General features: G+C 36.6%; 1 long non-coding RNA gene across 1 annotated transcript; it reads left to right on the forward strand.

The window, feature by feature from the left end:
- Window positions 1-17,823: 17,823 nt before the first annotated feature.
- Window positions 17,824-20,962, forward strand: LOC140005780 (uncharacterized). Its single transcript, XR_011813346.1, has 3 exons — window positions 17,824-17,895; window positions 20,011-20,072; window positions 20,778-20,962. It is a non-coding gene; the product is annotated as an uncharacterized lncRNA (long non-coding RNA).
- Window positions 20,963-26,588: the final 5,626 nt, after the last annotated feature.

A 26,588-nucleotide genomic window follows, 5' to 3' on the forward strand; every position in this document is an offset into this window, starting at 1 on the left:
CGAGAATGTATAAGAGAGGCATAGCTTTTAAAGCATCTCAAGTGGGGGATAACCCATACTTCATGGGTAATGAAATCATGGAAGTGGACAATGATATAACTCCTCACATCAAAAGTTTCAAGAAGATCTTCAACAAGAGATGTTCAAGAGGAGATTGCAAAATTACATGGGATGAATGCAATTCAAAAAGAGAAAAAGAAGAGTTGGCCCAAATGGCACTAATGGCCGTTGGAGAAGATGAGGTAAGTTCTTATCACACTTCTTGTGATGAAGATAATGAAGATGATGATGTGAAAATTCTTATGATTAAAATGTATAAAAGTTTGAGAAAATCTTATGCTAAAAATAAAGATTTGAAAACAAAAATAAATGATTTGTTGGAAGAAAACTCCAAACTTTTTCAAGAAAACAAATGTTTGAGAATGGAAAATGATGATTTAAAAAAACAAAAAGGTGTTTTTGATTGCAAAAATAATTTGAAAAGGAAGTTGGAAGAGAAAACAAAGTTTTATGAAAAAATGTTGGAGGAACAAAATGTGTTAAAAAAAAGAATTAATGACTTGAACGAGTTTCTCCAAAATGAAAAACAAACGTTTTCTCAAACAAAAGAAAGAAAATCTTTTCAAGGTACAAATAAGTTTGCTATGATAAGAAGTAAGAAAATTAGTTGCATTAAATCCACCTATGTGCAAAATACTTCTATCATGTGTCACTTTTGTTGCCAATTTGGACATATGCAAAATGATTGCTATGTAAAGAAAAATATGAGAAAAGGTATGAAATCCATGTGGATTGCTAGATCATGTTGTAATAACTCCCAAGGACCCTATTATGGTCTTGACTTGAAAAATAAAGGGGGAGTTGGCTTTTTTGATTGATGTCAAAAGGGGGAGTAGGACTTATTGAAGTTTCTTTGTATGTTGGCACTTTCTAAGGGGGGGCTTTAATTGAACTTATTTGATAAAAGAAATCTTCATTTTGTTTGTCATCATCAAAAATGGGGAGATTGTTGACCTTGGTCGATCAATCCTTGGTTTTGATGATTAACAAACCAAAATGCAGATTTGGGCTAATGTTTTTATGTGAGCAATTTGTTAGAACAGATTCTTGTGGCACAAAAGAAGAAGCAAAAACAGGGCACTCATGTGGAACGTCCGAAATGATGAAGAACATCAAGAAGGAAACTCTGTCGGACGCTTGTGAGGAAGCATCGGACGTCCGGAAGGATCGGACGCACGCCTCGGACGCACATCGATCGCATCGGACGTCCGAGAAATTTCGCAAAGATTTGATGACTCTCTGACGACGTTCGGACGCAGGGTTCGGACGTCCGACAGGTGGTTTGGACGCAGGGTTCGGACGTCCGACAGGTGGTTCGGACGTCCGACAGGCCAACGGCTAGTTTTGACAGCATTTAATATTTGACCGTTGGAGAGGCTTTTGGAGCCATTTCTCACCTTCTATAAACACCCCAAAGCACAAGAAGACACGAGACTTTTGCCAACACAAAATACAAGCTTACAAGTGAGATTTTTGAGTAGAAAGATTCTTTGTTGGTTGTATAAGGGGTTGGGGAAGTTGGGTTGTGAGGTTGCTCAAGTGAAGGTTTCTCTCTAGGAGAAGTAAAACCTTGGTGAAGGTGAACCTATCACTTGAAGTGGTAAAACCTTGGTGAAGGTTGCCTCATTTGTATAAAATAGTTCTTAATTGGGTGAGTGATCTTTCAAGTGTAGGTTGTTGAGGGTTAACTAGAATAGTTGTAAAACTCCTTGGCTCAACCAAAGAGTGTTTGGGGTGAGGAAGGAGTGAGCCTTCTCTTGTACATCTTGGTTAGCATCGCCATCAATTGAAGAGGCTATTGGTTTGATATTTGGTTTGCATTTTTTATCCTTTCTCTTTAATTAAGTTTTCTTTATTGTGCTTAAATTTGATATATCTTTGTGCATCATTGTGAATTTGTTTGTACTCATTGGGTTGCACCGGGAACTTACAAATATCTCATGATTTTCTAAGCTTATCGACCAAGCCCATGCTGGCTCGATTCGTAAAGTTAGCCAACGAGTTTGGGCGTCCCCCGAATACGAATATGAATATAAGTCGATGAGCTACGCTCAAATCGACGATTCCAAATAGGAATCACAAATAGGAATCACAAATACGAATCGCATCCACATTACTATGTACAAGTCGAATATGAATTCACATAGTAAAATACGAATATAATTCACATAACAGATAAGAAACAGTTAACCACTTAGCAACAAATTCATGCACTTGACACTCACCAATCGAAACAAGGGAGTAAGTGCGTAAACAACCTTTAGGTGTTCCCCTCGAGATCCTCTTGAAGGTTTCCTTGAGCACCTGAGCAAATAGTAATTGACTATCACACACCGTTATTTATAAACCCCCTTGTTACAGGAAAGATTGTACTCTTGTACAATATTAAGAAAATATCGTAAAAGAGAGCCTTAATTACTCGTAAATCGAGACTCAAAAATGGGGTTTTAAAACACAAGCAAAATCTGATTTTCATCTTTGAAATCAAGTATAAAACGGTCTAGCAATATCGAAGGAAAATAGAGAGTTCACAACCTTCAATTTCCTTTAAGTTCGGAAATTTCAGATTTATCGAGCGATCTTTGAAAAATCGTATCTCACTCACTGTAAGTCCAAAATTGGAAAACTTGGTACCCTTGGAAACTAATTCCAATGTACTAAAAGTTTCTACAAGACACTTTTCCATGATTCCAAATGGAAAACATTCAAATTTTGTGTTCAAGATGCTGTTTTGAGCTATCAAGACAGATTTGGGTTGGTTTTTGGCAACTTTGAAAATTCGGCAAAATTCACACAATGGTAACTAGCCTCTCAAATTTGAAACTCAATTAGAGTTACAATCAAAGTTTAAAACAAAATAAGTAAAATAAGAATTGCAGTTTTGAGTACCAAGATATGGCGGCTCAAAGTTACCCAAAAGTTCAGACGGTTAGACCATTTTCCAGGTTTAAAACATAGACTTTGAATCTTTGGTTGAGCATCGAAATGGACTTAGAATGGTACCAAATTTGGTATCATTACACTACCATATAAGTGCTATTCCTCTGTCAAATTTCATATAAAAATACGTTCGGGAAGTCAGTTAACAAAACCATTAAAGTTCCACAATTTGCTAAGGTAAATCTGCCTTGCACTTTCATTTTTCTTTTCTCAAATATTTGGCCAATGAAAGTTCCTCGAACATGATTCATTTATGAAGACAAAGTCTAGGAAATATCCAAAATACATTTGGTAGGTGATTAACACCAAGGATTTCGAATAACAAGTCCCAAATCAAGATTAGCTATAAATCAGTCCAAGATTAGGATTTTCTTTCACGAAGATAGCTCTGAAATCTGGCCACAACTCACTCAATTCAACTCAGAATTGAGCGTATTGGTGGAATTGAAAACTACATTCATAATGCTACAATTTCTCAGAAGGAATCGTTTTAAAATTTTGTCCACAACTAGCTCATATTTGAGCATCAACTCGCAACTCAAAACAGAGCTTCCAGCACAGGCGAGAAACAGAACAGGCAAATTTACAAGGTTGGTACGGCTCACTCAGGTGGAATCAGGGCATGCATTTTATACCATTGGAAAACTAGAAGTATCTAGTTTCTAATGCCGCAAACAGCACTTGATAGCAAAAAATTATGGTCGAAACAAAACCACTGCCAGAAAGGCTCTGGTTACGTTTCCAATTTTTCTATATTTTCGAAATCTCAACTTTTGGCCAACCAATTTGGATGATTTTTGGTGAAAACTTTCCACACAACCCACAAAAAAAATTTACATCAAAATCAAGTCAATTGAGCCACAAAAAAGTGCACTAATGGTCATGGCAAAACAGGGGCAGAATCGTCACTTTTGCTCATCTCACTTCCTTTGAGTTTTCTTTCACAACACAACTTATTTTCACTAGATTAAGCACTAATCCAACATAAATTACATCAAATCTCATCAAATCAGATCATCAAGCCGTTGTGGAATTTCATAGAGCCCACTCACAAGATTTCCAATAATATAAAGCTACCCACATGAACCTATGAGCTCACAAGTGTAATATAACTTATATAAACCAAGATTCAAGAGGTTGATCATCACTTACTTCCTTAGATGACTAGAGCAGAAATTTTTGGTCACTTTAGGCCCAAGAAAACCGTGAGAAACAAGCTCCTTGCCTAGCTTAAGTTGATCTCCAAGTGGTTTGCAAGTTGTGTGTAAATTTTGGAGGGATTTGATGAAGAAATGAAGCAAGAAAATGAACAGCTTTTGGTCCTTCTTCTTCCCCTTGTTGGTCGGCTGTTTTGAGGAGAGAAAGAGAGAGTGTTTGCTAATGAGAAAGCTTCTTGAGGAAGCTTAAGTGTGTGGCCCAAAAATGGTTCAAAGTCAACTAGGAATAGTGCGCGGTCGCGCGCATTTCGTGCCCGATTCCACTCGGGTTCGCTTCACTTGTGCACTAAACTTCCAATGCACTTTCTTAAACATTATAATTATTCATTCTTAATAGTCTAGAATAATTAACCGCTCTGGTTCGATATACGCGAACTTTCAATTTGCACGCGTTACGGTGAAACTTCAAAACCAAGACCTAAAAAATGGTTCACTCTCTATTTCATTCATCCTTGCTATTGCCAAGACCTACCTATCAAGATCTAAATCATTACTAAGTAAACATTCATCTTTGTCCCAAAGTCCCTCATTTACCTAAAAACTTCTAGTGCAAATATTGAATCAACTAAAAACGTTGCATCAGATAAGGAAAAGCTTATCTACAATCTCATATCAATATCAAATTTTGCTTAATACCTGACAACACTATATTCATTAATATTGCTAAACTCCAATTCTATGGCTATCACATTTCTAATATAAAAATAGTCTAAATTGTCACTATTAATACAAATACCAAGTATACTCCATCAACACAGAATTTAAAACCAATCAAATTTTACCTTTGTAGGAATACCATCACAAATAATTCAAATAAAAAATGGAAACATAATGTAGTTATAAATATACTAGGAGCATTTTTTCCCATGGCAACCATAATAGTACAATATTTATTTAGTCTCTCTTCCACTTTCCACCCTTTTTTTATTATTTTTGTCACTACTACTATCTTCATCTCCATTTAGTTTGGCAACGAAATCATCACTCAATTTATTGTTTGACAATTTCAATTTGCTAATAGCTACCAAAAAGTGAAAACAAAAATGGGTTCAAAGAAGTTGTTTAATAATAATGAAAGAGAGAGAATTGGGAATAGATACCAAGATGGATAGCAATGGTGATTGGTATGCATGGTGGTTTTGTTGGTGGCAGCAATACATATTTAGTTGATGGGATTAGATAATTATTTCAGAAGAAAAGAAGATATAGGAGGAAAATGATGGAGAGGAGAAGGCTATAATTTGAGTCATTGCTTGACAATAGATGAAAGAGATTGATTTTTAATAGAATTTTTCAATGGGCTGACAATTAAATTAAGGGTATTATTGTCTTTCCATTATACCAAAGGAAGTCCCTAAAATTATATAAACTTCAAGAGAGGTTTCTGAAATTATCCCTTTTTTATACAAAGCTTACTATTTTTTCAAGCAAGTTGTTTGATTTCATTAACAAATCTTACTACTTTTTTAGTAAAATTTACTAAATCATCAGCGGGTTTTACTAACTTTAAAGTAAAAAAAATATCATTTTATTATGCAATAACTTTTCAAGCAAAACATATGACTGAAAAATATCATTTTATTAGACAATAACTTTTCAAGTAAACTAGTTAGTGCACACACTTTCAAGCGATAATTTCATAGACCTCCCTTGAGGCTTTTAAAAGCATCATTGGGATCTATTAAACTTTGAAAAATCTCACTTGGCTCCTTTTTTAATAAACAAGTCAACCCATGTCATGAAAAGTATAAAATTTATTTGAGAAAAGAGAGGATAATTTCATGCCAAAAATGCCATTATGTAGTTTATGGATTTATTACAAAACTACATACAAATAAAATGATAGGACACAAAAACAACAAATGTATTAGTCCATCGCACATAGATATGAAAAAATATTTTATTTTGTTGTTAATCAAAAGCTAGAAAGTTATTCTATTTCACAGGATTTGCCCTTCTTTCATAAACACGTATGTGCTATAAAATATCTCAAATTTATTATTCTAATTTTATGAAAAAAAACACTAATTTGATGAAAATGTATAGTTTCAAAATTTTTTTGCAAGCAAAATGGTAAATTTTTCTAAATGAAGTATGCTTACTCTGATTAAGATATTTTCATAATACCTTAAGTTTCTTCTAGAAATAGTAAATTTTGTGATTTTAATAAACCAGCAAGTTTCATCAGTAGAAAGCTTAAAAAGAAATTGTTGATAAACACTAAGACGGTACCTTTACTAATAAGATAGTATTTTTTGGGGGTACATTGGTTGTTAGAAAAGTAAATTTTCCTAAACAATCAAGTTTGAAAACAAAAACTTTGTGTTTTAGAGTAATGGCGCAAGTTATACTTAAACAGAAGTTTTTTTTCTTATAATAAAGTGAAAATGGTATTTTTTTTTTTTTAGAAAAATCAATATGGCTGTAAATATACTAAAACTTTGGTACTAGTATCTTATACTTGAATAGTTATATTTTTCTTAAATAGTAGTATCTTTTCTTATAATATGTTTTCTTATGTTTGCAAGAAACAAGAATCATTAAAAATATAGTTTCAAATTTACTAAGAAAATTGGTATATTTCCTAATAAACTTATACTTTGATATAAAATATCAATAATATTTTTGAGAAAAAATAATACTATATCTTAAGGACTTGTTCAATGATAGCCCATAAGACATTGGTTGCCTAGAGTATAATAGTTAGTATTTCGCCAAAATGAAGTTATTGAAATGCATATTTTATTACAAATAAGTCATGACAGTGAATATAAAACCTATGGATTGAAAAGTGTGTGCACTAACTAGTTTACTCATGGAAAAATATCATTTATAAATAAAGTAATAAGTTTTCCTAATAACGCTGTATGTTTTCACTAAGTAAGATTATGTTAAAAAAATGTCGGAGTTAAATCACGACTATTATTATTTGTTAGCTTCTTAATTATGTTTAGTTTGTTGGATTAGTCCAAGTCTAAGTTGTCCGTGGTTTCTGTTTTTAATTCAAATTAGTTCTTTACCTATTTGGTAACAAGTTTGTAGGTGACTGTTGGGAAATTTTCATCTGCCATCTTTGAGGATATTTTAGATAGGAAAAAAGGGCAAATGCAAGTGGTTAAACTAAACTGTATAAAATTGTGATATGCAGTTGAGTAGGATTTGACTATTGTGCTCTTTGGTATGCAATTGGTTTGTATTACACATGATTATCCGAATTTTATGTGGTGTTTATAGTTACAAAATGGCCAGCTTATCCTCTAAACTAATTGTTAACTTTAGCATTAATACAAATAGGAAGTTTGTTAAATTGCAAACCATTGGGAACCCTCACATGTGCAAATTGAGTTTCTGTAGCCAATGGGACTCATTGAATCTAGTAATTAAGTCATGTTTAAGGTATGTAATAGGTGAAAAATTAACATTGCAACCACTTATATGTGTAATTGCAATGCTCTTCCTCTTCATCTATAGTTGTAGGATAGTCTTTTTAAGTGCATTCATGAAGGCTTTTAATTCTGAAAATGATTGATTCAAGAAGCTTTTAATACTCAAGACTCTTGGTTCAACTGCTTTTGTTTCATATATTGGAAAGATATATTCATTCAAGTCAACAATTGATTTATGTTGAAGAGAATTTTAGTGTGCAATAGGTGAAGAATCGTTTCCAATCAGTTACAAGTATAATTGAAGTGCTCTTGAATTTTCTAGTAATAATGGAGGTTTTTAATATTGAAGAATGTTGGTTTAGGTGTTTGTGCTCCATATTTTGTTACGGGTCTTTGGACAGATATGCTCATTTGCTTTCTCTTTTTTGCAGATTTTGGTGTTTAGTAATAAAGTAGAAACTATTAGTTTTCTACTGCATATTTTCTCAGGAGCTATTGTATGAATATGAAAATTTCACTATGGAATACATAATACCTATGAATAATCATAGGAACCTTCTTACAGCTTCTAACTATATTTGTAAAGTTTGATGTTTGTAGCTGCAGTTGATTAAACTATGAGCAAAAGTAATTTGTCAACTGCAATTAAGTGATCAAGGTAGGATCTAAATCTGGTCTCATAGTTGGTAGATGTTATTTGTTGATTGTCGATTGGATGTTAATTGTTGTTTGAGAAATTTTGACCATTTCTTTAGTGGGAAAAAATAGTTTGTTGTAAATTTAGCTTGCACAAAAAAAAAATGGAATGCAATTGGGTTTTAAACTTTAGTAGATTTATTTGTAGAGATCCTTCTTAAATTTATTCGAGTGGTTATCCCCCTGTTAGGTATCGAAAACAATAGCATTTTTTTGGATGAATACACAGATAGGTCAATTTGTAATAGCACATGTAGATTAATAGATAAAATCATTTTTTATTACAGGAACACATAATCTCATATAGACATAAGCAGACTGTATATCAATAATCATTATGTATGTGCCTTATTTTTTGTTATGCCTGACTTACTCCACTTGACAACGCTATTGATTTGGTAATTTGATTTGTTGTTATTTGTTTCCAATTATATTTATTCATTGGAATTGTTGCTTCTTAGAGGTGCCTTAAATGGTTGAACCATCATGTATAAATTTGTTGATCTGATTAATTTACTTATAATCCCATGCACTTCAATCGATTTAATGAAACTTGTAATTATGAAGTTCTATTTCTACTATCTTTTCTATAAATTCATTTTTAAAACTCAACACGGGCTTTTCCCTAGTGTCTATAAATACTAGTAGGACTAATGTATTGGTATGCGAGCATAGAGAATTAAAAAAAATAAAAAATTGAGAAGTTTGTCTCCTGAAGCTCTTGTCTTCATTTCTTTCGAAGCGCGTTGCTTGTTTATTTTTCTATGTTCCGCTGCCAAGTTTTGTTAGGAAATTAGTTTAATTTCTTTTAGTCAAGATCCTTATTTTATGTAGGAAGTAACTAATTTCCTAATTGGTTTTAGTCACTTGAAGTAGTAGTCAAGAAATTTCCTATTTGATTTAGGATTTAGAAGTTATTTTCTATTTATATAAGTTTAGGAATTAGTATTGGTTTCCAATGTTATTTAGTTTTTTGGTCAAGTAATGTTCTCTATAAATAGGTAGATTGGGATACTACAAAGACACACAAGAAAGGAGTAAGAGAGTTGTTCTTAGTAGGTGAGAGGATTATACAAGAGTTGGGTTTGGAAATCAATTTGTAATCTTGTAGTGTTTTTCTCTCATAGTAAGAACAAGTTTTTCTCTCCATGGACATAGACTTTGTGATTAAACCGAACCACGTTAATTCTTGTGTGTTGCTCATCATTCGTACTAGATATCGTTTTCAATTAAATTGTTAGCTTTTTTCTTTTTCTATCTCAAATAATTGGTGTGATACCCTAACAAGTGGTATCAGAGCTCATTTGGGATTTTGGTTAATTATTTAAAATTGAGTGGATGGTAGTATACCATGGGGTTTGGAACTATACAACTTCCAATTCAACCGTTTAATAAAACTACAAGTTTCACTCTTTAGCAAAGAAGAGTGAAGGATAGTCTAGTTCAACAAGGCTTGGCAAAAGCATTGAATGGTAAGAATAAGAAACTAGAGAGCATGAAGGATGATGAGTTTGAAGAGTTGGATGCAAGGTGTGTGAGCACAATTCGACTCTGTGGTGGACAACATTATAAATAATGTGATAGATAAGGAAGATTCTGCAGCAGACCTCTGGAAAAAATTGGACAAGCTTTATCTGGCTAAAAGCTTATCCAATAAGTAGCATCTGAAGTGGTAACTTTATACACTAAAGATGGAGGAGGGTGTGGTAGACTCACAGATCACATGAATACGTTCAATGAAATTTTGGATCAACTTCCAAAGGTTGGCGTAGAAATTAAAGAAGAAGATAAGGTGTGACGACCCCACCTTCCCCTAAGGCGAACCAAAGGGTTCGGCGGACCGCCTGCCCAGGTCTCGCCGGGGCTCACTCCGATACGAATCTCGTTGGTGAGGAGATTCGCGACCCAAGATCGCTTGTTGGATTTGACGTCGGATGCAAGAAACGGTAGCAGCGGAAACCCTACGACCCCTCTAATCCCCGTGACTACGAACCTGTTGATATTATTTCAACCCGTAAACAAATGAATTAGCGAATCTCAGCCAAGTGTAGAAGGCGCCACAATTCAAGTGTGATTCTTGAATTGATAAGCCGAACAAGAACACTAGAGTATAACTCTAAGTTGTTCAAGGGTTGCTCGAAAGCTATAGAGAAATTTCTCTTAAGTATTTTATGATAAAAGTGTCTGCCCTTTATTGATGTAATGTAGTGCCTTATATAGGCTACAAGTAAAAACCCTAATCTAGTAAGGAAAAGGACTAAAGGTGCGAATGCACATGGGCCCTAATAAGTGACGAAAACGGGAACGGAAGCTACGGGCTCAACCCTCGACGAGTTGGGCCTCATGTGGGCTTTCCTTCCTAGGCAGCCCACTCTAGCAAATGATAATGAACAAAATAGCAATCCTACCCTTGGCGATTCTACGTGCAACATGCACTTAGCCAATTATTCAAGCTAATCAATTAATGTGGAAATAACTGACTATGATGCTAAAACGGAAACTAGGGTTTGGCAATAACCCTAACAAAATAGCATTCCTACCCTTGGCGATTCTACGTGCAACATGCACTTAGCCAATTATTCAAGCTAATCAACTAATGTGGAAATAACTAACTATGATGCTAAAACGGAAACTAGGGTTTGGCAATAACCCTAATCCTCAGGAGTAGCGTCAATGCTCATTACCGGACCGCGATTACTTTTACTTGAGTGTATGAATCCTTCAAAGGACTTGTGTATGGCCTGAATAAGTACATTGAGTTGCTCACGAAGTCTCTTCGCGCGAGCCCTAGTAATGGATCCACTTGGAGCTTACACGCGATCCTCAGCCCCATTGTTGGCGTGCCCACGTATCATGATGCTATCATTCCCCTCCTCTTGAGAAGGATTTGCCCTCAAATCAAATGCATCATCTGCATCAAAAGGAGGTAAGTCAGAAACATTAAATGTAGCACTAACTCCATACTCACCAGGAAGATCAAGTTTGTAGGCGTTGTCGTTGATGCGCTCCAACACTTGAAAGGGTCCATCATCCCTGTGGCGACCCCACTTCCCCCTAAGGCGAACCAGAGGGTTGGCGGGCCGTCTGCCCAGCTCTCGCCAGGACTCACGCAAGCATTCTAGCTTAAAATACTCCAGGGATTAACCTAAACTACTACAAAAATAATTCTTCCGAAATAAATCAATTTCTATCACCTCATTTACTTCAAAGATAATGGCATACAACTTAGCCAAACGACGGCTCTTAACCACTTCACACATTACTCGCAAGGTTAAAGACATACTATACTAATAAAAACATACAAACCGAATATTAGAATTTGGGATTACATTTTTCCAGCTTCAAGTGGCAACCAAAATAAAAGGTACAGAACTTAACGTAGAATTCATTACAAACCGAAATCTAAATTCAAGCTATTCAAATACATTCATAGGAAATATAAGCAGCTCAAATTCTTTCAACTTCCAGACCTGTAAGGAAAACAAATAAACGTGGGGTGAGCTAAAGCTCAGTGGTGCCCCAAAACATGCATTCACGTAAATCAAACAGCGAGAAATAACTTAAACAAATTGAAAAGCCAAATATCCTTGAGCTCCCTTATTCAACAATTTTCTAGCTCGAATTCCCGAAATAAGTGCAGATGAGGCTAACTTACCCCTCACATCCAATTTCAGGGTTGCCTCCCCTGGAATACACAATTCTACAATTTTCGTCCTACAATTCAGTTGGGCATTATAACGGGCTAACCAATCCATTCCTAGGATCACATCATATCCTTTAATCGCTAGGCCTATCAAATCGGCCAGCAATTTTCTTTCGTTCACGCAGATTTCACTATTCTTATACACCAGATTAGCAATTAGACTTTTGTCCCCAGTGGGTGTTTTAACCTCCAAGTCATATGGTAGCTTAATTGGCTTCAAGTCTATACCACTCATGAAATCAGGGTTTACAAAAGAGTGTGTTGCACCCGGATCAATTAAAACCCTAGCTAGGCGGTGAAAGAAGAAATATATCAAAATTAGAATCAACCAAGAAAGCATTGAAATTAACAATAATTTACATTCACAAGCATGTCAAGTTCGTACAATTAGCAAGTTAGGGACATTTCACAAAAATATATCACACAGGTGCTCAAAAGTATACTTTTAGTCACAGAAGACTAAAGTAAGAACAAGTGCCCAAGAGTAGGCCACACAAGCATGCAAAATACCATGGCCTCAGCACTCGCGTCACCCTAACTAGTCCTAACTGTACCGGTCAAAAGTCAAAAGGGGTCAACGACTAAGATCCTAGTCCTCAGCGGGGCTATCAGGAGGAACCTCCTCCTCGGGATCCTCCTCGGGATCCTCCTCCTCCTCATCAGGAATCACCTCAGTAGCGTCCTCAACCAATCTAGTAGCATCAGCCAGGATCTCGAAAGCCCGGTTACGGACATCCCATCCTAGCCTAGTGAGTCGAGCCCTAGTATCCTGAAGCTCCTCATTAACCACTGCAGATGTGGCTACCTCACCCTCCAGTACCTCCTCGAGCTCGGCAATCCGCTCACCCTGAGCGCCGACCATCTGCCTAAGCTCGTCTACCTCAGCCTGTAAAGCGCGGTTGGTATCCACCAACTGACGACGCTCGTCGTCCATAGCATGCACTACATGGCTCGGGTAGGCGTAAGTCAACCTACACGGACATCGAGGGTATCTATCATACGGTGAGTAGCGTACCCGAGCTCCTCCCACTCGAGCCCGATAGAAGATAGTCCTAAGAGGCTCATAATGACCATTCGCATGGCCATTCCCGTTAGCTGTCGGGGCTCCATTTCCGGCATCCATCCCTGCAAAATAATAATACTTTTCAGGTTAGAAACTTAGATCACTACTCAGTTCCATGATCCTGCAATGCATGCCTAACTTAATCGTTGGTTCATCCCAATCGTCACTTGAGGTAGGACTAACTTAGTTGCTAGCTCGCCTCAAGTATCACTTAGGGTAGAATTAAGTCATCCCGTATCGAGTCTTAAAGGTAGAGTATCTAATATGTCTCCCATATAGACCTCTAACCTAGCGCTCTGATACCAATTGTGACGCCCCACATCTCCCTAAGGCGGACCAAAGGGTATCCGCGGACGCCTGCCCAGCTCTCGCCAGGACTCAAGCAAATCCATTCACTTTAGAACCGAACTAAACACTTCAAAGAGAGTAACATGAATACAATAATGCGGAAGCGTTCAAGCTTAACAAGTCACATAACAAGTAACCATTACATCAGTAATCGTAATACGACTTAAATTCAAAATACACGTCAGGGCCCAAACTATTCAAATCTACAATTTCCAAAAGTATAACCCAAACCAGGGCCTAGTCAAAATATATAGCAGGAGTCTTAACAAGAGTACAACGGATGGTTTCTCCATACTTTTCCAAGGTTCGGTCCTGTTAAGGAAAACAAAACTATAGGGTGAGCTAAACGCTCGTGAGGCCAAGAACACACATGCAAGCACTTTGTTCAGATAGCAATCCCAAATCTAATAAATAAACCATGTCCCTTCAATAAACAATCATTCAAACAGGAAAAGAAATCAGAAACAATTCAAGGATACAATAGCTCTCAAGAGCTAAGTTCCACTCGCTCTGCCGAAGTCATTCGTATACCTTCCCGCATTGACCCTCCTGTCAACCGGGTCGGTATTTCCATTTCCGTAGATCACCACTTACTTCCCTCCGTCCACCGTACACCCCAAGGGCCCACAATGTCCATTATTGGGCGATACTCAACGAGTATGCCAAGCAAGACCTCTTATTAGGTCGAGCTTATATGTATCTCATGGCTCGCCCAAATCCCCGACCGAGCCCATTGCTGGCTCAAGTCTAAGGACGGCCTATGAGTTTGGGCGTCCACCATTCATTTGAAAGTCGAGGAGGTTCACTCCAGCGACACAAGCATTCATAACATAACATTGCATTTCATTCATTCATTCAATACATTTCATTCATTCATTCGAAATTAGAACGAGTACGATAAAGTACGCACCCGCCCTTATTTTTAAAACTTTCAACAAATACCACAATAAGCAAGTATCAAATTTCACACACTTGACACTTACCGAGCAATTCAATAAGAATTATTTTCTGGGAGTTCAAGTGTCCACGGTGAGATCCTCTTGAAGGTCTCCTTGTGCGCCTGGCAATTAACAGTGGATAATCACACAATTAATCCACTTATCAAGAAGATTGTACACTAGTACAATCTAAGGATTATTTTGCAAAAAGGAACCTCAATTACACGTAAATCGAGGTTCAACTTGTCTTTTATTATGTACAATATTATTTGAGTTTTTATCATGAAAATCGTGAGCAAAACGTTTAAAAATATTAAGAGAATGAAGAGTTCTTGAGAAAACTCTATTTCTTTGAGATTGGAAAATTTTCAGTTTTACGATGAATCTTTGAAAAATCGTAACTCGCTCGGTATAAGTCGAGAATTGGAAAACTTTATACCGTTGGAAACCTTTTAGAAAGTACTATAAGTTCCTAGAAGACACTTTTCCATGAATCGAAGTGAAAAGTGGTCAAAAATGAGCTTGAAGACGCAGGGTTGGTTTTCATGGCAGAATTAAGTTGGATTTCGGCCAACTTTGGAAATTCGGCACGATTCACACGTTGCAAACTGGCCTCTGAAATTTGTAGCCCAATTAGTGTTGTAAGTGAGGTTTATAACAAAACAAGCGGATCAAGAATCGGAGTTTCGAGTACCGAGATACGGTAGCCCGAAGTTTGGGAAATTCAAGACTGGAGAAGAATTTCCAGATTTGAACCTCCAACATGAGGAATTTAATTGGGTATCGAAACGAACTTGGATTGGTACCAAAATTGGCAGTATTCTACTCCCATATGAAAGGTACCACTCTATCAAATTTCAGGGAAAAATACTTTCGGTAAGATAGTTAATTAGTCAACCAAAGTTCAGGAAAATTATAAGGCAATCTGCCTTGAGACTTTCATTACCCATTTCAAAACGTTTAATGAAGCAAACTATAAAATCATGGTTCATTTGTGAGATAAAGGACTAAGAAACATCCATAATGCCTTTGGTAAGTGTTTAGTATCAAGAACATCAATTAACAAGTTCACTCCAATATCTTGTTCCAAACCAGTCCAACATTAGGGTTTTTCCAAAACAGAGCAGTCCACTTGTTTCAGTCACAACTCAGTCAATTTAACTCGAAATAGAGCATGGCCTATGCCGTTGGAAAATACGTTCATAGGGGTAAAATATCACAGGAGAAATCATTTCCAAATTCGGCACCAATCTGGTTCAAAATCGGGCATCAAGTTGCTGCCTGAACACTTCATTCCAGATGAACAGAGCAACAGGACAGCGAACTTAAAACATTTGGTTCGGCTTTGTCACAAAGAATCAGAACGTGAATTATATACCAAATTAAAGCCAGGAATGTCTACTTTCCAACGCCACCAACGGAACATGATTTTGACATCCGAGGACAGAGTTATAGCCAAAATACTACCACTGGTCAGAATCATACGCGAACAGTTTTCCAGAATGCTAGTTTCTCAAGAAAAATTCATTTGCTCAATCAAACCTCAATATTTTTCAATGAAAATTTTCACACATCTAATACATCCTATAAACATCCAATTCAAGCCGTTAGACCATTAAAAATTGGCCTGGAAATGGCCGAACATGGCAGGGGCAAAATCGGGAATTTTAGCTTCTTACACCCAATGATGTTTCTACTAATTACCCATCACTAATGCATCATTATAACCACTAAACCAACAATATAATCACCATCAATCATCACATCAGCAACAATAACTCAAGTGTGGGAATTCCAAGAGCCCACTAGAACATTTTACAACCATATCAAGCTAACCAAAAGCATGCATGAACTTAACAAGGTAAGATAGCTTCCAAACTTCAAGTTTTCAAGAGGGGATCATCACTTACTTTGGGTTGATGTTCAGCAGAATTTTCGGCCCTCTATTACCCCAGAAAAACCGTGATTTCCAGCCCTTGTTTGCAGCTCAAAATGATCCTCAAGTGTCAAGCTAGGTGTGGTGCAAGTTTGGTTAAATTTGGAGATGATTTGGAGTGGTTTTGAGTGAGATTAGTGAGCAGAAATTTTGTTGCAAATGAGTTAGAGAGAGGAGGGAGCTGGTCGGCAATGAGGAGAGAGAAGGTGGAGGGAAATCTGATTTCCTTTAGCTTCCAAGAGAAGGTGAAATAAGTGGTGGTAATTCACCCAAAAGTCAACTCTCATTAGGGGCCGTTTGGTGCGATTACGGCTCGATTTTCTCGCGCGTTTGGTTCACTAGTGCACTAAACTTCCAAGGCATATATATTCATGTAAATATTACCCACTCTTAATTGTCCCGAAATAAGGGTCTAAAGTCCCTCAATTGAAGTCGCGCGTGTGAAAACGCGTACCGTCAAATTTAACGCTATAACGCGAAACTTCCGAGAAATTCTTATAACGATAGCACTATTAACTATCACTTGAGTTTTTATTCATAAGATTACCTATTTTAGGACCATAGTACGAGTCTCCAATATTTCAAGCTTATTGTACTACTACGCGGATAAAATCTCCAAGTACTATTCGCTATTTTTACTAAACGCGCCCTAGGAAATTATTTTTTTGAACGAGTCACTTTAAAAATATAACGAAATTATTTTACCATGTATTTAGGTCTAATATGAATAGAAAATATTCCTTGGTATAAAAATCCAATTAAATAATTTATTAAGCCAAAAATTAGGCATAAAATAATAGTTTTTACGGGTCCTCACAAATTATTCAAGCTAATCAACTAATGTGGAAATAACTAACTATGATGCTAAAACGGAAACTAGGGTTTGACAATAACCCTAATCCTCAGGAGTAGCGTCAATGCTCATTACCGGACCGCGATTACTTTTACTTGAGTGTATGAATCCTTCAAAGGACTTGTGTATGGCCTGAATAAGTACATTGAGTTGCTCACGAAGTCTCTTCGCGCGAGCCCTAGTAATGGATCCACTTGGAGCTTACACGCGATCCTCAGCCCCATTGTTGGCGTGCCCACGTATCATGATGCTATCATTCCCCTCCTCTTGAGAAGGATTTGCCCTCAAATCAAATGCATCATCTGCATCAAAAGGAGCTAAGTCAGAAACATTAAATGTAGCACTAACTCCATACTCACCAGGAAGATCAAGTTTGTAGGCGTTGTCGTTGATGCGCTCCAACACTTGAAAGGGTCCATCATCCCGTGGTTGTAATTTGTTTCTCCGTTGAACAGGAAAATGTTCCTTGCACATGTGCAACCACACCCAATCGCCGGGTTCAAAATTTAACTTTTGGCGACCCTTGTTAGCTTGCTTGACATATTGAGCAGTTCTCCTCTCAATGTTGGCCCTGACTTTCTCATGCAGTTGCTTAACAAACTCTGCACGTTTCTTACCATCCAAATGTGCGCGCTCATTACTAGGTAATGACACCGGATCAAGTGGTGTTAGCAGATTAAAACCATAAACACATTCAAATGGAGAGAAACCAGTAGTAGAATGGACAGCCCTATTATAAGCAAACTCTACATGAGGTAAACACTCTTCCCATGATTTCAAGTTCTTTTTTATGATGGCACGCAACAAGTTACTTAATGTACGATTCACCACCTCAGTTTGACTAACTGTTTGGGGGTGGCTAGCAGTAGAGAACAGCAATTTGGTGCCTGACTTAGACCAGAGTGTCTTCCAAAAATAGCTCAGAAATTTGGCATGTGAGAACCCGTAATTTTCTTAATTGCTAGGTTTTATTTTCTATTAATTGCACGCTTTTCCACATTTTATTTATTCAAAAATTGTGAAAATAAATTTTATGAGTAAAGATGGTTTTGAAATCATTTTTCCGAGTATAAGTTAGCTTATGAGATTTTAGAAGTGGATACCGGGCGTGGGACCTGCTAGTGCGATAAGTTTGATACAATTCGGCCAACTAGGTTAAGTTGTGTATACCGGATTTTAATTTATCAGGTGTGAAGAGATAATTAGAAGTCACCTAGATGATTATCATTGGAGAGACAAAAGGATAGAGTTGCATTAAATAAGGGTGACAAGTGTCACCTTGTGGTTTATTCTTGACTTTGACCATTTTACTTACCTTTACTAATTAACCAAAATTGACCAAAAATTCATCACTTTCATCCTTCTCTTGGCTGAATTTCTTGGAGAGAAAAGAGAGAAACAAAACCTTCAACATCTTCCTTCCATAACTTGCTCCAATCTTCAAATCTAACCGATAAAACTTCAAATCACTCCATAAAAAAACTCTTCTCTAGGTAGGATTAAGGTTCTTGGTGAAGTGATTTGGAAGAAATTGGTGCTAAGTAGCTTCCTTTCTTGAGGTTGCAAGGTGAGTAGCTAGGGAATTCTTTCCTTGATATTGATAATGTCAAATTAATGACTTGTGGTGGCTAAAGATGTGATTTGGTGAAAGATTTCTTGATTTTAGTTGAGATTGGTGACTTTTATATTTCTTCTTGATTTTTTCTGTTTTCATATGATTACTATTGTGTGGCCATGTATGATGGTTGGAAATGATCTAGAATGAAGTTAGAATGCGTAAATTGTGGTTGTTTGCAGAAAATTTCCGCATTGAACCGAAAAATTCGGATTTAGCGTTTCAATTCAACCATTCTGCCCGGTACTGTTCCTCATAGTTAGAGGCCCAATTAGCCTTGGGTTAAAACATGAAAGTTGTAGGGAATGATATTTTATAATTTCCTTCAAAATTTCAGCTCAATCGGAGCAACGTTTCCAGTGAAAAGACCAAAATACCCCTGCTGCCCTGTTTCTATCCGAACATGTTAATCAGCTTCTGTAATTGGTTGTTTTGACCAGGAATAATACTGATTTGGTTGTCAATGTCTTCTTAAAAATTATATCCTTGTATCTTAGCTTTCAAATGGCTTTGGAATTACCTGATTTGGAGTTGTGTGTGCTGAGATAAGAGTGAATGAATCAGGACTGCCCGTTGAATTCCGAGGTGAGTTTCGAACTGGAAAAGCTGGAGTTGTTTTGGTAAATTTGATCTAGTTAGGGTGAGAACTGGACCTAGTAGTCTTCATCAAAGTTATAGCTCTCTGTCTTAGCTTCGAAATGGTGTGAATTTCACCCCAATCCGAAAAGTTTAGCTCCAGTTGTGTCCGTTCCGCTAAATGACGTCAAAACTATCTTTTGGTTTAGGACCTAAACTTCGTTTCCGGACCATTGTCCTAACTTGAATTTGTACTTGTACCACTTGGAGCCTATTGAACGGCTATTGAAATGAGATTATTTTGTGTGAGATTTTGGGATTGATTGAGGAAAATAATGAAGCCATGATAGCTAGAAAAGTAAGCAAATTCAGGGGAAATGCTGTCCAATTTTCTAGGCCGTTTAATCTCTTTCGATTTGAGTTGCCTTTTGAAAGAAATGAAGGGCTTTTGGGTCGTTCAAACCCTAGGTCCTCTCATTACTTTTGTTACCCTAGGTCCTCTCGTTACTTTTGTTACCCTAGGTCCTCTCGTTACTTTTGTTTCCAAAATCATGTTTTGCACCCTTGCATTAGTAATTATTTGGCGAGGCATACGACTAGTAGTCGAGCCTCACTTGTGCATTCTGTTTACTCGATTTTGGATGTGAAACCTTCAATTGTTTTACTTTGGTTCTTTTAGGGTTTCTTGGCGATTAAAGCCAATTTGAAGTGAAAACTTTTGAAGTATCCGTACTTGAACCGGTGAGTGTACCACTCCCCTCACTTGTTGTTTAACTCGGTTTCTGTATGTGCAATCTGTGATATGAACGACTGAACTATCTGTTTATTTTGTTTGACACGAGGGTGTACTTTATCACACTCGTTCTCTTGTCTGTTCATATGCCAATTTTGGAGCGAATCTGAATCTGTTATCTGTATCTGTATCTGTATCCGCATCTGTTCGGACGTCGATTGGAAGCTTGTATCCAACGACCTTTCTGTGACCTCTGAGCTCAACACCTGTGGCTAGTTACTCGAGTCGGGCCGGCAAGGGTCTGGTCGATTAGATAACGAACCACGGTAGTCTGTTTTGGGATCTTTGGGTATTGAGACCCTTGATTCCGGTATACTCGAGTATTACCATTTCTGATCTGATTGGAGTTCGGGTCCGGTAGGGGTATGTGAGGTGGAAGGAATTGGAGAAAGTGGAGTCTATGGTATTGGTTACTCCTTTAGCGTTGATGGAGTGTCAACTATTATTTCGATCAAGCTTCGGTGAAGCAAATGGGAATTTGGCTCCGGAGAGCCACCCGTATCCTTTCTATCTATGGTGTTTGTTCATTTCTTTATTTGATTCGCATATGTGATTAATTGAATATGAAGTTCCATGTTTCTTACTTGCTATTATTTTGGTACCTCATTGAGCATAAGCTTACCCCCTTCTCGTTATCTTTGTTTTCCTTACAGGGGACAAACTTTGAAACCACAATTTTGGACAAAAGGGGTCGAGATAATGCATATGTTATTTTGTAAAGCTCCTTTGTAACCGAAACCCTAATTGTATTTTGTGTAGCATGAATACTCTGGCTTGTATTTTGGTTCACTTGTTCAAGACTCCGATGTAAAAATATGTATAAGTGTTTAACCGACGTTCCGTACTTCCGTATGGTTTGGTATGCTCTGTTTTAACTGTTGATGGTCTTCAATTGATAGTTTTCATTGGGTTCTCGCGCGAACTATATTGGATTTGTGTGAATCGACTCCGTAGTCCTGGCAAGAGCTGGGCAGGCGGTCCGCCGAACCCTTTGGTTCGCCTTAGGGTGAGGTGGGGCTGTCACATGGCATCTCTATCAGATACAATGGTCCTAGGAATGCCATACAACCTCACAATCTCCTTAAAGAACAAGTTAGCAATATGTGATGCATCATCCGTTTTATGACAAGCAATGAAGTGTGCCATTTTGGAGAATCTATCAACTACCACATAAATGGAGTCATGGCCATACCTGGATCTAGGCAATCCAAGTATAAAATCCATAGAAATATCGACCCATGGTGCACTAGAAATAGGTAACGGGGTGTAAAGGCCATACGGGTGTACCTTGGATTTAACTTTCTTACAAGCTAAGCATCGCTCCACCACCCGTGCAACATCTCTCCTCATGTGCGGCCAATAGAAGTGTTCCTGCAGCATGGCAAGAGTCTTATCAACCCCAAAGTGTCCCATAAGTCCACCTGAGTGGGATTCCCTTACCAAGAGTTCTCGGAGTGATCCATGTGGGATGCAAAGCCGATTGGCACAAAACAAGTAACCATCGGAAATGAAGAACTTACCTTGCCCAGTGTGTTTGCAAGAAGTGTAAAGCTCACCGAAGTCACTATCTTGGGTATAGAGCTCTTTAATCAGCTCAAACCCTAACAACTTATCATCTAAGGAGGTGAGTAGAGAGTACCTTGGGAAGAGTGCATCCGCAATTACATTAGACTTACCAGCCTTGTATTTAATCACGTACGGAAAGGACTCCACAAATGCAATCCACCTTGCATGCTTCTTGCTCAAGGTATGCTGGGTCTTAAGGTACTTAAGGGACTCATGATCAGTATGTATCACGAATTCCTTAGGTCTTAAGTAGTGCTGCCACACTTGTAGTGCTCGAATGAGGGCGTACAACTCTTTATCATAAGTGGAGTAGTTCAGTGCAGCCCCATTGAGTTTCTCACTAAAGTAGGCAATAGGCCTTCCACCTTGGTTCAACACAGCCCCAACTCCAATACCTGAAGCATCACAATCAATTTCAAATGTCTTAGAAAAATCAGGTAATGCAAGTACAGGTGCGTGTGTGAGTTGGTGCTTTAAAGCGCGAAAAGCCTGTTCTTGAGATTCTCCCCAATGGAAGTTCTCATTCTTCTTGATCAACTCGGTCAAGGGGGCAGTAATGGTGCTAAAGTCTCTCACAAATCTCCTATAGAAACCTGCAAGTCCGTGGAAGCTCCGAACATCACCCACAGATCTTGGTGTTGGCCATTCTTGGATAGCTTTCACCTTTTGGTCATCCACCTTCATTCCCTGTGCACTTATAACAAACCCTAGAAACACAAGCTCATTAGTGCAAAAATTGCACTTCTTGAGATTGGGGGTACATTGGTTGTTAGAAAAGTAAATTTTCCTAAACAATCAAGTTTGAAAACAAAAACTTTGTGTTTTAGAGTAATGGCGCAAGTTATACTTAAACAGAAGTTTTTTTTCTTATAATAAAGTGAAAATGGTATTTTTTTTTTTAGAAAAATCAATATGGTTGTAAATATACTAAAACTTTGGTACTAGTATCTTATACTTGAATAGTTATATTTTTCTTAAATAGTAGTATATTTTCTTATAATATGTTTTCTTATGTTTGCAAGAAACAAGAATCATTAAAAATATAGTTTCAAATTTACTAAGAAAATTTGTATATTTCCTAATAAACTTATACTTTGATATAAAATATCAATAATATTTTTGAGAAAAAATAATACTATATCTTAAGGACTTGTTCAATGATAGCCCATAAGACATTGGTTGCCTAGAGTATAATAGTTAGTATTTCGCCAAAATGAAGTTATTGAAATGCATATTTTATTACAAATAAGTCATGACAGTGAATATAAAACCTATGGATTGAAAAGTGTGTGCACTAACTAGTTTACTCATGGAAAAATATCATTTATAAATAAAGTAATAAGTTTTCCTAATAACGCTGTATGTTTTCACTAAGTAAGATTATGTTAAAAAAATGTCGGAGTTAAATCACGACTATTATTATTTGTTAGCTTCTTAATTATGTTTAGTTTGTTGGATTAGTCCAAGTCTAAGTTGTCCGTGGTTTCTGTTTTTAATTCAAATTAGTTCTTTACCTATTTGGTAACAAGTTTGTAGGTGACTGTTGGGAAATTTTCATCTGCCATCTTTGAGGATATTTTAGATAGGAAAAAAGGGCAAATGCAAGTGGTTAAACTAAACTGTATAAAATTGTGATATGCAGTTGAGTAGGATTTGACTATTGTGCTCTTTGGTATGCAATTGGTTTGTATTACACATGATTATCCGACTTTTAAGTGGTGTTTATAGTTACAAAATGGCCAGCTTATCCTCTAAACTAATTGTTAACTTTAGCATTAATACAAATAGGAAGTTTGTTAAAATGCAAACCACTGGGAACCCTCACATGTGCAAATTGAGTTTCTGTAGCCAATGGGACTCATTGAATCTAGTAATTAAGTCATGTTTAAGGTATGTAATAGGTGAAAAATTAACATTGCAACCACTTATATGTGTAATTGCAATGCTCTTCCTCTTCATCTATAGTTGTAGGATAGTCTTTTTAAGTGCATTCATGAAGGCTTTTAATTCTGAAAATGATTGATTCAAGAAGCTTTTAATACTCAAGACTCTTGGTTCAACTGCTTTTGTTTCATATATTGGAAAGATATATTCATTCAAGTCAACAATTGACTTATGTTGAAGAGAATTTTAGTGTGCAATAGGTGAAGAATCGTTTCCAATCAGTTACAAGTATAATTGAAGTGCTCTTGAATTTCCTAGTAATAATGGAGGTTTTTAATATTGAAGAATGTTGGTTTAGGCGTTTGTGCTCCATATTTTGTTACGGGTCTTTGGACAGATATGCTCATTTGCTTTCTCTTTTTTGCAGATTTTGGTGTTTAGTAATAAAGTAGAAACTATGAGTTTTCTACTGCATATTTTCTCAGGAGCTATTGTATGAATATGAAAATTTCACTATGGAATACATAATACCTATGAATAATCATAGGAACCTTCTTACAGCTTCTAACTATATTTGTAAAGTTTGATGTTTGTAGCTGCAGTTGATTAAACTATGAGCAAAAGTAATTTGTCGACTGCAATTAAGTGATCAAGGTAGGATCTAAATCTGGTCTCATAGTTGGTAGATGTTATTTGTTGATTGTCGATTGGATGTTAATTGTTGTTTGAGAAATTTTGACCATTTCTTTAGTGGGAAAAAATAGTTTGTTGTAAATTTAGCTTGCACAAAAAAAAATGGAATGCAATTGGGTTTTAAACTTTAGTAGATTTATTTGTAGAGATCCTTCTTAAATTTATTCGAGTGGTTATCCCCCTATTAGGTATCGAAAACAATAGCATTTTTTTGGATGAATACACAGATAGGTCAATTTGTAATAGCACATGTAGATTAATAGATAAAATCATTTTTTATTACAGGAACACAAATTCTCATATAGACATAAGCAGACTGTATATCAATAATCATTATGTATGTGCCTTATTTTTTGTTATGCCTGACTTACTCCACTTGACAACGCTATTGATTTGGTAATTTGATTTGTTGTTATTTGTTTCCAATTATATTTATTCATTGGAATTGTTGCTTCTTAGAGGTGTCTTAAATGGTTGAACCATCATGTATAAATTTGTTGATCTGATTAATTTACTTATAATCCCATGCACTTCAATCGATTTAATGAAACTTGTAATTATGAAGTTCTATTTCTACTATCTTTTCTATAAATTCATTTTTAAAACTCAACACGGGCTTTTCCCTAGTGTCTATAAATACTAGTAGGACTAATGTATTGGTATGCGAGCATAGAGAATTAAAAAAAATAAAAAATTGAGAAGTTTGTCTCCTGAAGCTCTTGTCTTCATTTCTTTCGAAGCGCGTTGCTTGTTTATTTTTCTATGTTCCGCTGCCAAGTTTGTTAGGAAATTAGTTTAATTTCTTTTAGTCAAGATCCTTATTTTATGTAGGAAGTAACTAATTTCCTAATTGGTTTTAGTCACTTGAAGTAGTAGTCAAGAAATTTCCTATTTGATTTAGGATTTAGAAGTTATTTTCTATTTATATAAGTTTAGGAATTAGTATTGGTTTCCAATGTTATTTAGTTTTTTGGTCAAGTAATGTTCTCTATAAATAGGTAGATTGGGATACTACAAAGGCACACAAGAAAGGAGTAAGAGAGTTGTTCTTAGTAGGTGAGAGGATTATACAAGAGTTGGGTTTGGAAATCAATTTGTAATCTTGTAGTGTTTTTCTCTCATAGTAAGAACAAGTTTTTCTCTCCATGGACATAGACTTTGTGATTAAACCGAACCACGTTAATTCTTGTGTGTTGCTCATCATTCGTACTAGATATCGTTTTCAATTAAATTGTTAGCTTTTTTCTTTTTCTATCTCAAATAATTGGTGTGATACCCTAACAAGTGGTATCAGAGCTCATTTGGGATTTTGGTTAATTATTTAAAATTGAGTGGATGGTAGTATACCATGGGGTTTGGAACTATACAACTTCCAATTCAACCGTTTAATAAAACTACAAGTTTCACTCTTTAGCAAAGAAGAGTGAAGGATAGTCTAGTTCAACAAGGCTTGGCAAAAGCATTGAATGGTAAGAATAAGAAACTAGAGAGCATGAAGGATGATGAGTTTGAAGAGTTGGATGCAAGGTGTGTGAGCACAATTCGACTCTGTGGTGGACAACATTATAAATAATGTGATAGATAAGGAAGATTCTGCAGCAGACCTCTGGAAAAAATTGGACAAGCTTTATCTGGCTAAAAGCTTATCCAATAAGTAGCATCTGAAGTGGTAACTTTATACACTAAAGATGGAGGAGGGTGTGGTAGACTCACAGATCACATGAATACGTTCAATGAAATTTTGGATCAACTTCCAAAGGTTGGCGTAGAAATTAAAGAATAAGATAAGGTGTGACGACCCCACCTTCCCCTAAGGCGAACCAAAGGGTTCGGCGGACCGCCTGCCCAGGTCTCGCCGGGGCTCACTCCGATACGAATCTCGTTGGTGAGGAGATTCGCGACCCAAGATCGCTTGTTGGATTTGACGTCGGATGCAAGAAACGGTAGCAGCAGAAACCCTACGACCCCTCTAATCCCCGTGACTACGAACCTGTTGATACTATTTCAACCCGTAAACAAATGAATTAGCGAATCTCAGCCAAGTGTAGAAGGCGCCACAATTCAAGTGTGATTCTTGAATTGATAAGCCGAACAAGAACACTAGAGTATAACTCTAAGTTGTTCAAGGGTTGCTCGAAAGCTATAGAGAAATTTCTCTTAAGTATTTTATGATAAAAGTGTCTGCCCTTTATTGATGTAATGTAGTGCCTTATATAGGCTACAAGTAAAAACCCTAATCTAGTAAGGAAAAGGACTAAAGGTGCGAATGCACATGGGCCCTAATAAGTGACGAAAACGGGAACGGAAGCTACGGGCTCAAC

Source organism: Coffea arabica, chromosome 4e, assembly GCF_036785885.1.
Source record: "Coffea arabica cultivar ET-39 chromosome 4e, Coffea Arabica ET-39 HiFi, whole genome shotgun sequence".
NCBI lineage: Eukaryota > Viridiplantae > Streptophyta > Magnoliopsida > Gentianales > Rubiaceae > Coffea > Coffea arabica.